General features: G+C 45.7%; 1 long non-coding RNA gene across 1 annotated transcript; it reads right to left on the reverse strand.

The window, feature by feature from the left end:
* Nucleotides 1-15521: 15521 nt before the first annotated feature.
* On the reverse strand, nucleotides 15522-17611 carry LOC132646706 (uncharacterized). The gene is made up of 3 exons (XR_009584971.1): nucleotides 16842-17611; nucleotides 16360-16488; nucleotides 15522-15622 (listed from the first exon to the last, which is right to left on the reverse strand). It is a non-coding gene; the product is annotated as an uncharacterized LOC132646706 (long non-coding RNA).
* Nucleotides 17612-21069: the final 3458 nt, after the last annotated feature.

Below are 21069 nucleotides of genomic sequence, written 5' to 3' on the forward strand. Positions count from 1 at the left end.
TATATGACCAGGCTTCCAGGAATGAAGATACTCTACTTAGTCCCTTGTGCCCCTCTATCTGGCTGTCAAACTATTGAAACAGTGGTCTCCAAGAACTGGGAACACCCCACAGAACCTCATGTCAGGAGAAGGAAAAGGCTGGAGCTTAGTACCAGCCAGAGGAAGGGGCTGTCTTCCAGGAAGTATTCACACAGTCTGGCAGTTTATCAGATCACCTCACAGGAGAGACTAGAACTGAGACAATGATGGGTCAAAGATGGGCAGGACCACACCTTGATCAGGACTGCTTGAAAACCACTCCTCTTTCCCTCTAGTTAAGCCTACCCTTTGTGCCAGGGCCCTGAAGATTGGGTAGGGGAGGATCATTGAAGCGCTTTGTTCCTCTTCCTAATGTGGGGAATAAACCCCTTTGCTCTGCGTTTCACTATTATTTAACAGTCCATTTGAGAGTAGTTGGCCAAGTCTAGCTAATTAGAGCATCCAGGGCTCAAACTCTGACACTAGCAACTCCAGTAACAGGAAGAGTGCATGCTAGGTTTTGAAGTTATGGGGCCATGAGATATAGAATGTGAGGGGACTCCAGGACCTGAGTTCTCTCAACCGACAATGTTAAAGTAAGAAGCCCTTTCCCTGTGTCCATAAGGAATGGGTTCTGCCAACAATGAGTGACAGACGGACTGACTGGGTGGGTGAGTGGGTGACTGACTGACTGACTAGACACAGAGCTCCGGACATGAGCCACAGCCTTGTCCTACACCACACACACACACAGAGGGAAACATACTGATAGTATGCCTAGTTTTTACCTACAAAAATGTAGGGATAATAAATGAACGTCTAGTAAACTGCTAAGTATGTGATGACTTGGTATATAGGACTAGAAAGTGATGCAGAGAAGCCTCAAGCTTCGGTGTTTGGGTCACTAGTAGGGATGATGGAATCCAACACTTTCTTTTTTAATGCAAATAGGTTAGAGCCACAGTCACCCTACCTGGATTCACTCACAACTCCAGTCAACAGGAAGGCACCAACTCCAAAGAAGGTTATCCAAGACCAATCTACAAGTGCTTTCCAGCCTACATACTTTTCAGCTATACAGATCCTCACCCCAGATACCAGAGACGGATGACTAAGAAGGGATAAAAAGATAAACAAGAAACTCACATTGAGACAACATTTGAAAATCAACCATGGAAAATGAACTCGGTAAGAAGACCACGCACCAAGGGCGTGGGAAGCAAAGCAGCTGATTCTGAACAAGAAAAGATAGACTTCACATGAAAGACAGTGTAAGCCAGGAAATGGAAGGGCAGTGTTTAACTAGAAAGAGGTTGCAAGTGTCGCTGCAGAGCGTGTGGGGATTTGAACTGTGCTCTCTTCGCCATGACAGCCCTAGGAGTCCTACACATCCTCTAGGACCTTCCTGCACCCTGGGAACTTATAACTCACCCCACCAAGCTCTCTGTTGGGACAGCTATCCTTATTCTTTGTGCCCTGCTACTCCTTTGAACCTTGAGCTTCGTGCAAGTCGCCTGCAGTCCCCAGCATCGCTGCTGCCAACTGCATGCAGGCAGCAGCATCAAGTAGCAGTTAGGCACAGGTTGGAGAGCCACCACGACCTTTCAGTAGTTACACTATCAGGAGCCCCTTAAAACCTTCCACAGAGTGAGGTATGAGCAGGAGGCGGTACAGGCAACACCAGCGCACCGGTTAAACATGCCGGAATTCCAATTGGCCCCGCTCCCAAGCAGCCTTTTAACAGAGATGTCTAATTGATCTTTATTGAGCAGAACCTTCCCTTCTGCTTATAAACAAAATGATCGCTCTTCCCCCTGGTTCTGTCTGGAGAAGTTAATAGTCTCAGTTTTCCCTTACAGCAGAGCAACTTAATGACCTGGAGACTATCATAAATAGAGTTTATTGTCCAAAATACAAGCCACACTCTCATCAGCCTGCCCCATTGAGAATGCCTCGTTTGCAGTTGTTGATTTTTCATGTCTCTCAGCCAACACGTGCACTGCTCTTACAGTTGAGGGTCTGCTGGTTGAGTAACAAATGCCTTCAGCAAAACTATAATTTTGGGGTTTTTTTCCGGGGCTGCTGCACCCCCACAGAATGCTGTACTGAGCGCCAGTGTGATCCTCAGCAGCCAGTGAGGCCAGAGAGTGGCCTAAGATCATTCATTGCATGGGCTGTGCACTAATTGTTCTGTGTGAAAATCAGATTGTGCCATGCTTCCAAGCCTCAGGCTCACCAGGCCCCATCAGCAAGCCACTGCCTGCTAGACCCAAAGAGCAGCTTCCTGACACATTCGTAGAGGATTTTATAGATATTAGAATTACTTCCTGCAATAGGCTTCAAACACAACCAGGAGGAATGAATGTTCCATGGCAGTGTTAGGAAACCTGGGGTTAAGGGTCTCTGCCGACATACTTTAGGCCGTTGGCCTTCCGGTCATCTGAAGGGTGGTACTTGATGCTAGAGTGAGCTTTGACTTGGAATGTGTCCTGGTCATGGAAGAGGCTCGGTTTCTAGTTGTTGGTCTTGCCTCCAGTCCCTACCTACTTCTCCAGTTTGCCGTGTTAAGAACAGTAGACACCATAGCTATAATTAGTACAAGCCAACACTGGAACCTTACATACATTTTTTTTTTTTTAAGTATAGGTGTTCTCAGACGACAAGAGAAAACTTTTGAGTTCAGGGTTATCCAGAAAAAACAAACAAACAAACAAACAACAACAACAAAAAGCAACCTAGGATATATGATCACACCTCACACTGCATGTTGCTCTGATGAATCCCCAAGCGTCTAGCAAAAGACTGTGTGAGAGTCACACCTGGTGCTTGCTGCAAAATACAATGAAGATAGGTGTAAGGTGGGGGCCCTTTGGACTGTGTTGTTAACAGATCCTTGCCAGGCATGTGGACTGAACTACATCCCCTAAAATAATCTTTGTGGAAGCCATAGGCTCCAGGGCCTCAGAATTTGGAAGGTTTTTAAAGTAGTAGTTTGGGGTGAAAAACAGTCCATTCGGATAGATCCTCCTCAGCCAATCTGACTAGTATCCTTAGAGGAAGAGATGCCAGGGATTCATGACCACTGACTATATGCAAATTCCTAAAGAGGGTGTCATCTGCCAGCCTCAGAGAGAGGCCCTGGGTGAGGGCCCTGCCCACCTGGATCCTGGCTTCCATATATACTAGGAAGGGACAAGAAGCATTCCTTATACAATGGCAAAGAGCACTTCTGAAGGATAGGCAATGCTACCCTCAGCTAGACATTTCCGTGGCCTTGAATAGCATTCTTTCCTTTTCCAGAGAGGTGTTTAGGGTGCCACACTCCACACTCCACGCCACACTCCAGCTCATAGGGTCTTCTATAGGCCCAAATATAAACCTTTGGCCTGTTACCTACAACTGTCACACCACCAGCCCATGAGAACCACACAGCCTCAGGCCCCTGATTCTGACCTGGCCCTGTGCCACCAAAGAATTGACCAAATATATGCTGTTCTCCTGAGTATTTGAGGAAGAAGTATACTGAGTTTACAAGTCTGAGAGAACAGAGGTGGGAGACATGAGGCAGAGATTTGAATGCAAGGTCTCCTAGATTGAGATGGAAATTAACAGCTGTCTGATTCCCAAATAACGAATGTGTAAGGAGTTCTTCAATAGGCAACCCCGGCAGGATGCCGCTTCCTGCCAAAGGCCACTCTGAACACACTTCATGGACAGACCAGCCTTTCCATCACCTTGGTACAGTGGCACTGCAGCTATTACACCATGTAATAAGGAAACTGAGGCACAGAGGCTTGGGGACTTCCAAGGCTGTCCTTCCGGAATGTGGAAAAGCTGGGACCAGAGCCAGTCACCAGCCTAAGGTCTCTGCTCAGATCTCAGAACTGTTGCCCGTATCTGCAGCTGATCACAAGACCTCTGCTGCGGTGCAGAGACATTTAGACAGACCTAAGGAAACTGCCTCGCATTCTGGAGTAGGAACTGGGGAAGTTGCGGGCTCAGGAAAGCTGGCTCAGCATGGAGGCGTATAGTGGCAGAGACACTCGGCCTGGTTAGCTGAGCGCCCAGGGAAAGCAGACATGCCAGCATGGTGCCACTGCTTCCCAGCCGAGCCAGAGCAGGCAGCCTGGGTTGCTCTGCACAGGACAGCTCTGTGGGCACCTGCAGTGCAACTAGCAGAATCAGAAATCACTGCTTGAAGCTGATTTTTCAAGGGCACGTAGAGAAGGTGGCCATGGGACCCAGGGAGACGTCCCTGCTCCTCCTTGAGGGTTTTCCAGCCTCCATGCCAGCACCACTCTGAGCCGGATTCTTCTTCATGGAGCTGGCTGCCAGGTATTCACGAAGTACAAGACACGCACTGCCTACTTTTGAGAATAGAAATGCCTCCAGACTTTGTCACTTACCTTATGATAAAAAATTACTTCTGTGGAAGGTGCTTTTCTACCCTACCCATGAGTGAGACAGTTTCAACACTGAGAAGTTCCCTACGCCTATGATATGCGTTAGAAGAGCATCCGCATCTCTCTGTGCAACGCACAGTCTATGCATCTACACACAGAAGATGTCTTCAGCTCCACAGAGCACTGATGTTAATCTGCCAGACCTTTAATCATTGCTTCCGGTTTGGCTACCTTCGAGAATACTGAAGGGAACCAAAGAGTGATGCCACCATCAAAATGCAAGTTTCCTGACTTAAATTTGGAGTGGAGTTTGGAAAGGACCAGGCTCTATCCAGAAGAGAAATCAAGGAAAATAAAAACTTTTGCTGATCTCTTCAATATTTTTGTCTGGTCATTAAGGTCACTAAAGTTGCTAATAGCATTTTCCCCCTTATTGCCGAAGCAACCAGTACTACAAGTAACATTATAGCCCTTTTCCCCTATCCTTGGAGCAAAAGCTACATTAATTAGGAAATAACATAGTAAAAAGATGTTGCTAAAAGCCCCTCAGTGTCTGCCCACCGCATAAACCCACAGGCCAACATTTCCACACTGCTACACACTCAGGGCCAATTGCAATATTGAATTCGCTCCTTCCACCCCAGAAGGAGATGGCTTTACTTAAATACTTAGAATGTCTCCAAGTAACAAAGGGCTGCCTCTGTGCTTGATTCTTCTCTCTTTCTGCTGTGGAAAAATCTGCCCACAGAGGGTAGGGACCATCAGAGTGAAAGCCTGGAGGGACAATGTTGAACAACCTCTTGAACGGTTTAAACTGCTGGCTGGAGATCTCAAGTGTGGGGTGACTTTCTCCACCCTTTGCTGCCTGTCTAAGCCCCATCTTCATCCAGCTTAGGGCACATGGTGTCCTGTTGCTGTATGCCTTATCTCTCAACATTGCCTGCCCTTTACAAACAGAACAACACATACAAAGGTCTGCTTCGCCCTGAGGCTGCTTGGCACACACACACATATATATAATCAAATTTAATCTCCACAACAAACTCATGAGTAAAGCATTCTTATTTCCTCCGTTCTGCTGCTAGAGGAACATGCCAGAGAGATTAATTTATCCCAAAGCTGCACAGCTAATGGATAGGAGAGTGAGTTTCTAAACCCAGACTGCTGACCCGTAATTCAAGCAGCCTTAAACTAGACTGCGTTCCGGGTGTGGCGGTTTCAATGAAAATGCCCCCATAGGCTCATAGAGAATAGCGTTATTTAAAAGGATTAGTATAGGTGGCCTTCCTGGTGTAGGTGTAGCCTTGTTGGAGGAAGTATGCCACTGGGGGTGGGCCTTGAGGTTTCAGAAGCTCAAGCTCACTCACTTTTCCTGCTGCCTGCCAAACCAGATGTAGGCTCCTTCTCCAGAAACCCATGTCTGCCTCTTCGTCACCATGTTGATAATGGACCAAACCTCTGCACCCATAAGACAGCCCCTGTTAAATGTTTTACTTTATAAGAGTTGCTGTAGTCATGATGTCACTTCACAGCAATGGAAACTCTGACTAAGATAGAAGGCCTATAGGTCTCTTGGGCTCACCCCAGCTCAACAGTGCAGGAGCTAAATGTATCACCCACTGCCCATGGCATCTACTGCACCTGGAAGGGAGATGGTTAGAAATGCAGCATCCAGCACCTTGCCCCAGGATATGGTGTTAAGACTCTGACTGCTGGGATAAAACATCAACTTGAGGAGGAAGTGGTTTATTTCATTTTACAACTTACATCTTACAACATCCAAAGTCAAGACAATAACTTAAGACAGGAACCTGGAGGCAGAAACTGATGCAGAGGTCATGGAGGGATGCTGCTTACTTGACTGCTCAGCTTGCTTTCTTACTTGACGTCCCAGGACCAACTGCCCAGGAATGGCAACCCCCACAGTGGGCTGGGCCTTCACCTATCAATCACTGATTAAGAAAATGTACTACAGAGCTGCCAACTGGCCTCTCTCCTGGAGGCAGTTTCCTAATTTGGAGTCCTCTTCCCAGAGACAGAAAACTAGCTGGTGTACAGTGCTAGAACCTGCACTTTACCAAATCTCTGGATCAAACTCCATAACCATGTTAGAATCTGAGACTCGCTAAGCTGGCATCGAAACCTCAGCCCTGGAGTCACCATCTGCTTGTCAAGCATGAAAAGGAAACAGAGTTCCATTGGGCACAAGCCCTGCCTGACACTCAGTGACTGAATCTTCACCACGACCTGCAAATACAGCAGATCAGCATGGCCGAGCACTGAGTTCCCACAGCACAGCACCACAAGGTTGTATTCCGACCCAGAGGGCGGCCATGAGCGCACAGCACTGCCTTCTAGACTGCAGGCCAGGAGTGTGCGGCAGGGTCTCTAAATAGCTCATACTCTCACGGACACACACAGAGGCCATGATGACAAGAGAGCACTTCAGTAGAATGCTTTCTGCAAGATCGGGAGCAAGGCCAGGATGCGTACCCTCTCCCCTGCTACCGACACAGTACTCAAAGCCCTGGACAGTGCAGTCCACATTCCTTTTGTTATCCTTCTGCTCACCCCAGAGATGGCTGGTCAAAACCAGTGCTTGACTCCTATGGACGGAGCCACTGTCAGCATATCAGCATGTTTGTGAGACTCTGCTTTCAGTTCTTCTGATACAGCCAGATGTGAGCTGTGGCAATGGATAATCACAAAAGGAATGTGGGCTGCACACGCACTGCAATATTACTCACCCTTTAGGAAAGAAAAAAGCTATGTAACATGCTACCACACAGATGAGTCCTGCCGGCCACACAGTAATCAAGCCTGTACGTTGACCTCGCTCAGCTGAAGCTGCTAGACTCAGAAGTAACAGGGGTGAAGCCGTGGGGGAGACAGGAAGAGACTGCGAGGGTAGCAGTTGCCACATGGGTGCAGGATGTCAGCTAAGCCACACGGGAATGTACTGGGATCTCCACGCAGGTATGAGAGTCCAGCTGGCCTCTATCCTACATGCCTTAGAACAGCTGAAGGGTTAAAAAGCAAAACCATGAAAGAAGAACACGAGGCGAATGTGAAAACTTAACTCATGTCATGAAGTCTCTGATTTTAGAGCTTTAAAGGAAAAACTCTGTTTTTCTGGGCTGGTTAAAACGCCGTCCTCCCAGGAGGGGGAGGAGTAAAGAGAGGGCGTCTCAAGGTCCCTTCCGGACTCAGGATTTAATGCCTGTTTATTGAGAACCTCTCAGTTCGTGTTCTCTGTACTACATCGGAATGGAGTTTCCTGGGCGCCCTAAAAGCTTATGATCTAAGGAGGCCAGAGAACAGGCAAGACATAAAAACCTGTCAGAACACTGCGGCAGCCTTAATCAGACTGCCTTTGCTTTTCTCTGCTTATAAGACGCTGGCTTTAAATTTAATATAGTGTCATGTCTTTATTTTTCTTAAAGTTTTCTTAAAAGATCATATAAAGATTCTCTTCCATGGTAAGACTTTTATATTATATTTTTCTTAAAACGGAGTATGGTACATTTACCCTCCATCAGACAAGTGCTTATAACTCACCTTGCTTTATTAACAGCACTGCTCGAGGCTTCTATGCCCCTAGCAATAAAAAATGTGTTTTCAGACCCATCAAACCAATGAAATCTGAGTCTTCAGAGCACAAGATAATGAAAATCTCTAGGCCAGTGTCTTTTACTACTTTTAATCTGTTAACAGACCCTGAGTGTCTCCGATGAAAGGCATTCTGGCGTGAATGGCTGTCATTAATAGCATTCCGTCCAGGTAAGTCTTGATTATTCCAATTTCTCACAGATTTGGACACTTTTACTGCCTGTAACATCTCTAGGGGAGAGAAAGGAAAGAGACCTTGCAATTGATTTCTCTAAACACACACAGGAATGTTGCAAGCAGGACCTTACAAATGCTAGACACGGAGCCAGGGATTTCCAGCCCCCATCGCACACCTAGAGTGCAAGCTGTCACAAAAGCCCTCTCCAGATGGACTGAGAGTTACTGTGGACCACCCGACCTAAGACAGGGCTGCAGAGACACCTTAAAGAAACAGTTGCAGGAAGAACATTCTAGGGCTGGCGCCTCAGCGGGGTCATGGAGCCCTCACCCCACATCTTCAAGGCCTGGTCTATCTGTAGCACAGAAGAGTATCAGACAAAAATAAACGACATTCCATCTCCCCTCTTCTTCCTCAAAGTAGAAGGCTAAAAGTACCGCGCAGAAGATGTTTAACCTACAGCAAAGAAAAGAAACGCTCTTCCGTGGGTTCCGTAGCTGACAGAATTCTACATAAAATTCTACATCAACAGATCTTGGGTTCCTGTCTTCCTTCATGCTCCCGTACAACTCAGTTAGGCTTTCTGCCTCTCTTTGCTCAGCCCAACTTAAAAGCCAACTTAAAAGCTGAGACATCCCTTTGTTCTTCACTTCCCTGTGAGCTGTTCACAGGTCACGCACTGCTTGTAGGTGCTCTTCTCTTGCTGACCTGGCTCGTGGCCATTAAACTTTCAGGCCCAGTCCCGAGACAGCACACTTTGCCTCCCCTATACGAATAACATTTTTCTCTTCTTGCCTTTAATTTATTTTTATGTTCACGTATATAGGTGTTTTTGCCAGTGTGCATGTCTATAGTAGGGTGTCAAATCGATCCCCTGGAACTGGAGTTGCAGACAGCTGCCACGTGGATGCTGGCAATTGAACCTGAGTCTTCTGCAAGAGCAGCCAGTGATTTTAACCCCTGAGTCATCTCTCCACCACCACCCCCTACTAATTTATTTGAGTGGCATCTTTCTTAAGAACAAGTCAACCCCTTGCAGCTTCTCAAAGACACAGCAAGCCCTTCCACTGTTGGAGAGAAACAAGTCACCCTTTGTTACGATATGCACTTGAAATGTTTCCTTGAGGCCCGTGTGTTGAACCTAGGTCCCTAGCTGTTGGGGGATATTTGGAGGAAGACCTGGGAATTTTAGGACCTGAGTCCTAGCTAGAGTCAGTGGCCCACTGGGAATATATTGGTTGGTTTTGGCTCACAGTCTGATGAGACAGTCCATCGTGGTGGGGGTGTCGCGGCGGTAGGCGCATGAGGCGGCCGGTCGCACATTGCATGCAGAGTCAGGAAGCTCATTGTCCCCTTGTCATTCAGTTCAGGACCTCATCCTACAGAGTCACGCCCAAATTCAGGATGAAGTCTCTGTTAGTGTGCAGGCTATTCTGCTGGCCGGCCCTCAAGGACCTGGCAACTGCTTACATCATCACCTGCTGCCACTACCAGGCAGGGACAGGTGGGGGGGCCCTGATGAAAGAACCACCTGCCACCCTAGCTCTCTCTCTCTCTCTCTCTCTTTCTCTCTGTATATACTAAAATTATATATTGCACGATCTCTGTTTTGAGCTCATTTCTACCCACTATTGCCTCTCTGCCTGATTATTATTATTATTGTTATTATTTTTATTATTATTTTAGTGAGATGGAATATCTGTATGTAGCCCAGGCTGGCCTGAAACTTTATTATATAGGCCAGGCCATTCTAAATGTGAGATCCCACTTCCCTGGCCTTTTGTCTGTCTGGCCCTCAGGGAAGGCTTTTCACTGCTGTGGTCTCTCTTTCTCATTCTTACTCACTCTCCCACCTGCATCTCCATCTCCCTCAGTTTCTTTCCAAACTTGAGAGCCTTCAGTGTAGTGGTGGGGGCCTTGGTCAGGGCTGGAACTTGGGGGTTGTTCCAGGGAGGAACAATCTTTCCCTTCCAGAAGAATGTCAGAGACAAGCTTCGGGCCATTGTGGTGACCCTGTCATATGGTCTCCAGATCCCTTGGTTACGGAGACAAGCTCCTGGTCAGGGGCTCTCCTCTGTGGCTCCCATCCCGAACGCTCACCAACTTAGCACCCAGAGGACCGAGGTGAACATGGGGGAAGTGGAGCTGGGCGGGACAATGTCAGTGCTGCCCCCACTGTGACAGCCACTGGCCGCTTGCAAAGCTCATCTACACATGCAGCCCCAATACAACCCAAATATGTAGGGGCCATAACACCTCAAATGGCCATGAGCTCCTTGTAGAAGAGGGCAGTGGTCCTTCACCCCCTGAAGCCACTCGGGTCTTGGGATGATAAAGGCCTGTTGTCTTCTGAGATGACACCAAGGCTCTTAAATCACCTCTTAAATCCCCGTTGAGTAGGAAGAGGCAGCGTACAGCTCCTTGCGTGATCCTCTCCACAGCTGGGTGATGGTACCTGTCACTGTTTTGCTCAGTGTCTGTGTGGAATCCGGTTTGTACTGGAAGAGCTGCCTACCTATGCAGCAGGCTACTCAGCATGACAGTGCTCCCTTCATTTCACAGCTCAGGAGGGCACTCAGCAGCTCGGCGGCACACAATTACTACGCGCCCCGTTCTGCAGTCGTTCAATCCCGAGTTTCCCTAACACACTCTATGCCGTGGTGACACATTTAACCCTCGCCTCAACCTTAGGGATGATCGTCTCATGAACACTCGCCTCAGATCCACTTCCTAAAGCAACGCTGTGGTGACGATAAGATCTGTCAGAGCAACCTGCAGCTCGTGCCGGCGGGATTCTGTTCCCGGATCAGTGACACAGAGTTCCACCTCTCTCTCTGCTCCACCTCTCTCTCCCTCTGCACACCCTCCCTTCCTCCCTCCCTTTCTGACCTTCTCTCATGATTCTGCCCCGCCTACATGGCCACGCTACCCCTTCTTCACGTCCTCACTCCTCCCCCCCCAAAAAAAAAATCCTTATACCAGATCTGTTACGTGGCAGAATTCCTCAGGGGCACAGTTTGGCAGGGGCCCACTATGGTACCCTATTGTCACATCATTATATTTCAAGACAGTCTCCCCTCCTTGGCTAAATTTTTCTAAAAATACGTAATCACGGACACCCAAGGTATGTTTCCACAGCGATTCTAAATACAGTGAGTTTACATAAGATTAATCATCACAGGAAGCACGTTCTTCAAGGCTCTGCCTGGGCCTCACCCCTGTCTACTTTCTCTGCTTCCTTTCTTCCGTGAAATGAACAAACTCCTCTATCACACCTTGCTGCCCTTGCTCAAGCACCCAGAGAAGGCCACACAACCATGATTTAAAAAAATAAAAAATAAAAAACAAAAACATAACATTCGTCCACTGGGTTTTCTCTCAGGTTTTGATGACAGCGACAAGAAAGGCAACTAACACACCGGCTTTTTTGAGAAACAGTATTCAGTTATCCAATCTAAATACGGGTATTGGACTAGAGGATTGTTTGAGAAAAACCAGTCATTGTAATGGGGTTCTATGGCCTGATGTACCAAGAAAGTGACCTTCACAAGTTGCAAGTAAGGTGTGAGGGAAAAAGGCAAATGAGTCCTAAGGGTCAAAGGGAAACCTCCAGGTCAGAGTACACTGTTGGAGATGCGTACTGTCTAGTTGATGGGATGCTACAGGTCACAGGGGCCCAGGATGCCCTGCGCCCTGCTTTCTCTTATTGGAGCTGCCTTTGTAAACCCTGCCTCCTAGAGCTCACTACAGGCTGGAGGTCAGCCAATCAGAGGCACCACCAAGAGGTTTGAGGTTAGGGGGGGCCCCCCGGGAGAAGCCGCGACATCTCACTCTTCAACTCTATCTGGGCAGCTGGTAGGTTACTCTGCTCCTCCAAACTCTGTCCTCAATCCGGCAGTGGCACCTGCTGTGCTGCAGCTGTGTGATCCTAACCACACACACACACATACACACACACACACCCCATCCAGCAGGCCATCTGGCCTTTTCAACACCATATCAAACTAGCCTGAGGGAAGACATTTCACATTCCAGCCATAACAGGTTGTTTCCCATCGGTAGAAGTTTTCACTGTGTAAATATGGCGGAAGGAACTTGTAGAAGAGGGGATTGTACAAACCCAGAGATGGGTAGGGACACTTAGGTTCGGGTTCCTGCGGTGAAAACCAATCAGCTTCCCGTTCTTTATTTAGGTTATCCAGCCCCACAAGAGGGGGGCTCATTCTACCTCCAAACATACGAAAGTTTTGTCTCTGCTAGGCAGAGTTGAGCACAATCTTGGGACCCCACTCTGGGGAGTCTCTCTCTGTGCTTTGCTGTGAGCACTGCTGCTTTCACAGAAACTTGGCTGAGTACCTAAATCTTGCCTTTCCTGCCTTTTTAGTCTTTAAAGCAACATAGAAAAAGGATCCATTCTTTCGAGGCTGGATGGCTGAAATGGAAGTTTCTGGTTTCTTTGGAAACTCCGTTGTGGCGTGTGAAGATGTATTTTGTTTTGGTTCCAAGTGCGGGGTGTGGGAATGTTTTTCCCCTGCGGAAAATAGCCCCATCTGAAAACAGCACACCCCTGCTCCTGTGTCGCTCCCCACTCCCCCACCCCCGCCCCCGACAAGAAGGCTGAAAGCTACCTCATCCAAGAGGTGTGGGTTTTGTGGGCTGCATAACATCCCCGTGTGGACTCTGAGAAGGGTTAAATAGAAGAGTACAGACAGGGAGACAATTCTATGGTTCCCATCCTCTGCTGGTCTTCGAAGAGAGAAAGGATCCAGAGAACTTCTCAGGCTACTTTGGCGGAACTTTGCCACTTCAGGAGACTCTAGTTTCGAAATCTGGGTGTAGTCTAGCTGCTTCTGCTAAATCTTGCTGCTGCTGCTGCTGCGCTCTTTGACTAGACTGCTGATCTCCTGACTGAGTTTAGGAATCCCCATAACCCATGGACCCTTATCACCAGGAAGTAGGTCTACAGCCCCTTTCCCTGCTAATCTCCTACGTAAGATGTGTGTGTGTGTGTGTGTGTGTGGGGGGGGGGGGGGGGGGGTGGGGATTAGAAGGGAGGTAAAGGCGTTTAAGAACCTTAAATAAAGTAGGTGTTTGAAAAATCTGAGCCTACAAATGACCTCACCGTGTAGGCTTCAATATTGCATGTGCTAACTAAAAGTAAAAATAAAAACAATGTGCCTGGTCTGCCAAATATTGTTAATACTATGTGACCATGTAATTGTAACACTGCAGTGTTTTATATGGAGGTATTACTGTGAAATACAGTGACTGTTTCCAGGCAATGAATATGAATATAAGTCAGGGTGGACATTAAATGTGATTTATGATATAATGAAGGTCTGCAATCCTAGAAACCCATGATGAAAAGCCAGAACATCAACCCATGAATTATGCCTATTCATATTTAAATTCTTTAATGTTCTTATTATTACATTTACTTATTTATCTATTTACTTATTGTATATGTGCAGGTAAAAGCACATGCCATAGTGCCCATGCAGAGGAGGTCAGAGAGCAACTTATGGGTGTTGTCCCCTCCTTTCCATCAAGTAGGTCCTGGGAATGAACCTCAGGTCATTCATCATGCTTGACAGTAAGCACCCTTTATGCTCTGAGCCATCTTGCTGGGCCTCAAGATATATTTGACTCTAAGCCTTAAAATGCCCTTGTTTTCATTTAGTTTCTGTTGCTATAATAAACCCATGACCAAAAGCAACATGGGGGAAGGGGGAAAGGGTTACTTTTCTCTTACAGGTTACAATCCATCATCTAGGGAAACCAAGGCAGAATCTTGCTGCAGAGACCATGGGACAATGCTCTTTATTCGACTGATTAGAGGCTTGTGTTCAATTACCTTTCTTACATAGCCCAGAGCCACCAGCCCGGGAATGGCACCACACACAATGAGCTGGGCCCTCCTACGTAGATTAGCAAACAAGAAAATGCCCCACAGACATAGACACAGGCCAATCTGCTGGAGGAAATTTGTCCATTGTGTCTCACTCTCCTCAGGTATGTCAAGTTGACAACCAAGATTAGCCATCATAACTGTGCCGTCTGCCCACCTCATTCACAGAGGTCTCTGGACACTGGACTTCCAGCAGGGAGAAGGGTCACCTGGAGCAGGACGCTAGGGCTTGGTACAGAGAACAGCCTAGTACACATGGTCTAAACCAGGCCCAGGAACTCTGCCACCTCCCCCGCGTCAGTGCATGCTAGGCGGGCACTCAACCACTGAATTATATTCCCGGATTTTGTGGCCATTTTTGTTTGTTGATGTCCAATTTTCCAGGCTGGCCTGGAACGTGCTAAGCAGTTGAGGATGAACTTAAACTTCTGATAGTTCTTCCTATACTTGCCGAGTGCTGGAACTCCAGGTGTGTGCCGTTCCTCCCAGTTTCCACAGCACTGGGACATAACCCAAGGATTCCTGCATTGTAGGCAACCACAACAGCTAAATCCCCACACCTCCTTGTTTTGGTTTTAAAGTAAGATCCATTGCTGAGATTCCCTCAAATTCTTCTAAGGAATAACTGTTCGGCCTTTGCAAAACACGTTAGAACTTGGTCTTGGTAACCCCATGTTAGAAGACACTTATAGATTTCTCTCAGAAAGTAGCCTGTTTCAAGGAGGTGGAAGTTGATGATACATTCTTACTGTACCATGATTTGATTAGGACCACATTTTTACAAAATAATTTTCTTTCTTATACTATTGTCTCTGGAGAAGAAAGTTGTATTAAAATTGTTTTAGGATGCAGTGTTTAAGGCTGAGTGTTTAAGGCATTGGACTTAAGATTGCTTTGATTTAAATACAGAATAGCCACTAAATTTGTGGCTTACTTTGAAAAACTCTTAATTTCAATTCAAATGTATGGCCATACTACCAAAGTAAGGGGATATTCAGGCAGCTGTTCTGATCTGATTGCTTAAGGAAATGTCTGCATTATTCCCATTTGAAAAGTTCTTGTTTTTTTAAAGATTTATTTTTAATTATGTATATGCATGTATGTTTATATATGTACACATGAGTTCAGTGCTCGTGGAAGCCAGAAGTGTCAAATCCCTTGGAAAGAACTTAGTTGTGACTTACAGACAGATGTGGGTGCTAAGACTCGGACTCTCGTCGCCCAAGGGATTAATAAGCACTCTTAATGGATGAGCCATCTCTCCAGCCCTGGAAATTCCTTATTTATTACTTAAATCTGACCACAAGCTGAAACAGTGTTCTTGGTACATTGCCTTAGTCACTGTTCTATTGTTAATGAGAGGCATCAAGACCAAGGCAACTCTTGTTTTAAAAGAAAGCATTTAATTGGGAAATTGCTTACAGTTTTAGAAGTTCAGCCCATTGTCATCATGGAGTAGAACATGGTGGCACACAGGGTGCTGGAGAAGTGCCTGAGAGGTGCATCCTAATCCATGAGAGAGAGAGAGAGAGAGAGAGAGAGAGAGAGACTGGGCCTGGCATGCCACACTTCCTCCAACAAGACCGTACCTTCTGACTCTACTCATATAGTGCCAGTTCCCAGTGTCTAAAAGTTCAAATAGATAAGCCTATGGGGGCCATTCTTATTCAGACCACCACATTTGCATTTGTGGTGTTAATAAACTCAGTGGACTATAAGATATTTAAACTACTAACACAGAGAGTGTGTGTGCCTTTCTGGAGGCCCAAATTTTCTTCCTCCTTCAAAAAAAGGCAGGCATTGAAGTGACAGTGCTTCTCATCACTGCCATTTATTTAATAATAGTTATTAAATTGCCCCAACCAAATAAAACTAGGAGACCATTCTACAGTGGAATGAACATGGCTCCAGGCTGAGATCTCCCGGCCCTGAATACCTCAGTTAGACGTTCATTCAGTTTCACAAGTCTTTAGAGAAACAGTACCCCAGAAGCTCAGAGAGGTCCAGGGAGGCACTGGCTAATTTTCAATAGTAGGTTTTTTTTTTTTTTTTCTTTTTTTTTTAACACTGGTAGGGATTGAACCCAACACCTCAACATTTGCTATGCAAGTCCTTTACCACTGTGTTTTAGCCCCACCCAGGAAATGTTGATACCTATTAATTAAGCGTGAATGTACAGTATTTTCATGCGGCTATAAACACTGTCATTGACAATTACTTAGCATTTACTGAATGTTACTTACAAAGCTTAGCAGCGGCAGACCATGAGAAGATGTAAAGAGTTTGGTGGACTGGGTGTTAATGGTCCACAGATTTCTCTTCTTCCGTCCTCCTTGGGAAGCAGTCACTGTCCAAGCCCCAGCCATGATGGCCTGAGACCCCAGCAGGAAAGAGCATATCAGACTCTAGTCAGTCAGAGCTCAGGGCTCACCTCACTTCCTCTTGTGGTAGGCACCCGCTATCTGCTGGGGTTTTTCTGAGCGCCCTCATGTGGCCAGTTGTAGATATGCTGTCTCTCCGGGGAACCAGGGAAATTGGTTCAATACTAAATCTCCCAATAAAAAGTCAAGTGATAACTGTCCCCCAAAAGATGTCCACTTCTCCCGCCCCCTTTCCCACCTCTGTCCTCCCCTTCTCTTCTGCCTCAGTCCTCCCTCTTAGTTAACTCCTGCACTACATAAATGCCACTTCCCACTCTTTTTCAGTTAGGTGGTCTTTCACATACCGCCTGTTTAGCTATTCTTTGTCCAACTCTCCAGGCTCTAAACCACAGGAGCAACAGAAGACTGTATGTTGGCACACAGCTGTAAGCCCAGCACTTGGGGTTGCAAAGAAGATCGTGAGTTCTGAGCTATCTTGAGCTCTATAGCAAGACCCTGTCACCAAATACAAAATTGAAAATTCATTAATGGCGCATACGTGGTGTCCACGATCTGAAGTGCAGCACCTGTGCCAGGCCAGGGTGAATGCGTAGTGGAAACGGTGCCAGAGTCTCTGAGTCCTGACTTCTGTGGATGGTCAGCCAAGCCTACCTTCTTCCAGAGACAGGAGCCCTGTGGGCTTATCCTCATCATCTGGAACCTGATACAGAGACACAGCACATCCACCCCCAACATCAGTGAAGGCTGAAAGAAAGGTGGAATTTTGAGAGTGTCCTAGACATCAAAAAAATGATTCTGGAGCAAATGAACAACAGAAGTAGGACCAGTATCCTAGTATAACCTAGATTGTCAACAGAAACCATTTTAAGGCTCAGTATGTTTTTTGGGTTTGGGTTGTTTTGTTTGTTTTTTTGTCTTTTGTTGCTTTCAGTAAGTTCTAAGAATTCTGTCAGAGTCTAGTCAAGAATGAAGAGATAGTGTAGTGGCCACACGCCACTGCTGCTCTTCGAGCACCTCATGGCAGCCCACGACTCCAACTCCAGTGGATCTGCCAGCACTAATCCATGTTCTACAGGCTTGCAGACAGGCAAAATCCACATAATCTAAGAATAAAAACATTCTTTTTTTAAAAGTTCCTTTGATTGAGATAAAAATGGCAATCTGTTAGAAAAAAAAAAATGGCAGTCTGTTGCTTGATTGAGTCACATATACATCAAAATTGATGATGGAAAAAGCAGTCTCCAGTGGTGTATGGAAAGCAGCAGTTTCTACAAATTCTGGAATCTGTTAAAGGCCTTGAAGTCAGGAAGCAGCTGAGAGGAGATGTTCCCTTTGTGGGAACAACTGAACTCAGTGACCAGCCTGCCCTAATCAGAGGTTTGGACAAGGAGGAGAAAGAAAGCTCTCCTCCATTGTACGAAATACCACCATAAAAAATGAAGCCGATGTCAGATGCTCTCATTGAATCATTGCCACCTTGGAATCAGAACCTGTTGGACTTGAGATGGAAACGGCCAAAGGCCATTGCAGGAGAAGAGGCACTGACGTAATGGCGGGGTCGCTCTGTCAAGCAGTCTGCAAAGCTCATGTAGGGGCACGCTCCTCTGATGAGTCCGCTGTTGGCTATCTTACCTATACCATCAAGCTGAAAGGAAAGGACAGATAAACAGTGCATGCATCTGACCCCCAAAGCAAACAGGAACACAGGAGATCACACTCCATGGAGAGTTTCAAGTGTGAGATATATAACAAAGATATCTTCGCGAGTAAAGATATCTTTACTGACACCCAATTTGTCAGTAAAAAGCAAAGAACGGGGAGAAGTTCGCATCTATCTGTATTGTGGGAATGTCTAACCACTTGGGGCATTTTAAAAAGGACATTCATAAAAAAAAAAAAAACCCACAACTTTTGAATGTTCAAATTGCTGTGAATTTGCTCAAATGTCACCTCATTACATGCCAAACTAGAGTGGAGGCAGAAAAGAAGAAGGAAGAAAAGAAGAAGAAGAAGAAGAAGAAGAAGAAGAAGAAGAAGAAGAAGAAGAAGAAGAAGAAGAAGCAGCTATATAAATGCCAGATCTGTAACAGCATGCTTAACAGCTGAGACAAGTCCAGAGACCCTGGGTAATATACATTAGAGATAAACCCAACCATTTTTCTCTATGACTTGTAGTTTATGCAAGGAAATGAATTAAGGACATATCTCAGGGATGCTCACCATACTTCAGAGATCTAATTACTAACTAGAGAAGTCCTTTCTGGAGAAACCCATGAGCAGACTGAACCACAACATCAATCCTATTACAGAGCAAGCTGGGAAAGCGCACATATTGCTATGCTTTAGGTCCATGAGCCAAGAGAAAAGAGAACACCTTAGCCATGCAGGCACTGCAGAGGCTGCCATAGAAGATCAGGGAGACAGTGATTGTTTAGAGATCAAACCATGAGCATATTCCCAAACCGGAAAAGCAGAAAATGACAAAACAGCTGTGCCAAATGCAAAATGGAGTAACACATGTTCTTAAATTTAAATGGGGGTAAACTGATGGACAGTGTGACTGTCCTTAAGGTAGCAGATAGGTGGAGCAAGATTGCACTATATTCTGATGTTCTGAACTGTTTCTATGCAAACATACCAGTGCCTGTCCTTCTAGTCAATGCCATAGAATGTGTATGTTTCTCATAAATGGCAGCTTTGAGACGTCTATATCTGATAACTTAAATAGATTATATTCTGATTATATAGTTGTATACAAATGTATCTAGTTTCATCATTGTGGTACACTCTCCCTTTTATTTTTCTCAAGTCATATCCTTCTTCAAATTTTTTGCATACTATAAAATCATACATAAAATTATCAGTGGCAGGCATGGTAGCAAACACCTTTAATCCCAGCACTCAGGAGACCTAAAGGCAGGTAAATCTCTGTAAGTTCCGTGTCACCCTGATCTACACAGAAAGTTCCAGGATGGCCAGGGCTATAGAGAGAGACCCTACCTCAAAAGATAAACAATAAGAAAGCATTAGAATACACATGTGTGTACTGTAATACACATGAGAGACGTGAGTGTATAGGAGACACAGGATGAGGAGAGTGCATTGCTACTGAGAAGTTAACATCTGGAGTCTGGCTGGCTTGCTTTTGAACAATATTCTTGTCTATCCAGTGGTTATTGATACCATCTCTGCAAAAGAAACAGAGAAGTGGTGGCAAATTTTCTAGGCTGTCTAAAAAATAAAAACAAACAAAAATCCCTGCCCATGTACCTTTTCCAAGCCAACTAAACTTTTGTAAAGCATCTCTGGTTCTTTCAAAGTTTTTGTTTTAACATGGACTCTATTGCCCGCTTTTGGATAAGTTCTACCTGGGGAAGGACTCTTTTGTCATTCCTCCTCCTCCTCCTCCTCCTCTTCCTCCTATTCCTCCTCCTCTTCCTCCTCTTCCCCTTCTTCCTCTTCCTCTTCCTCTTCTTCTTCCACTTCTTCTTCCTCTGCCTCTTCCTCTTCTGTCTTCTCCTTCCTCTTCCTCTTCCTCTTCCTCTTCTTTTCTTCCTCTTCCTCTTCCTCTTCCTCTTCCTCTTCCCCTTCCCCTTCCCCTTCTCCTTCTCCTTCTTCTTCTTCTTCTTCTTGAAACACAAGATGGGTTGGCCCTGAAGGACTGTGAAAAGAGTGATCTTGGGGTTCATGATGTGAAATTTCAAAAGAATCAATACAAATATTATTATGAAAAAAAGATATCAAAAGATGGAAAGATCTCCCATGCTCATGGATTAGTGGAATTAGCATAGTAAAAATGGCCATCTACCCAAAGCAATCTACATACTCGACACATTCCCCATCAAAATTCCAAAAGAATCCTTTTTTAAAAAATGTTATTTATTGTTTATATAGCATTCTGCCTGCATATACACCTGCACACCAAAAGAGGGCACCAGATCTCATTATAGACAGTTATGGAGCCACCGTGTGGTTGCTGGGAATTGAACTTAGGACCTTTGGAAGAACAGCCAGTGCTCTTAACCTGTAAGCCATCTCTCCAGCCCCAAAAATTCTTTACAGATCTTAAAAAGGCAGTATTCAACTTCAGAATAGCTAAAACTATCCTGTACAATAAAAGAACATCTGGAGGTATCACTGTCCCTGATTTCAATCTGTATTACAGAGCAATAGTAACAATTGCTAGGATGAAAAACTCAAGTGACAGCACATGCTGGAGAGGGTGTAGAGAAAGGGGAACCCTCCTCCATTGCTAGTGGGAATGTACAATTGTACAACCACTTTGGAAATCAATCTGGCGCTTTCTCAGAAAAGTGGGAACAGCTCTACCTCAAGACCCAGCTATTCCACTCCTGGACATATACCCAAAAGATGTTCCATCATACAACAAAGACACTTGCTCAGCTATGTTCATAGCAATTTTATTTGTAATAGTCAGAAACTGGAAACAACGCAGACGTCACCCAACTGAAGAATGGATAAAGAAACTGTGGTACATCTACACAATGGTATACTAATCAGCTATTAAAAACCAGGGCATCATGAAATTTGCAGGCAAATGGATGGACCTGG

The sequence above is a fragment of the Meriones unguiculatus genome, chromosome 1 (assembly GCF_030254825.1).
Source record: "Meriones unguiculatus strain TT.TT164.6M chromosome 1, Bangor_MerUng_6.1, whole genome shotgun sequence".
Lineage (NCBI taxonomy): Eukaryota > Metazoa > Chordata > Mammalia > Rodentia > Muridae > Meriones > Meriones unguiculatus.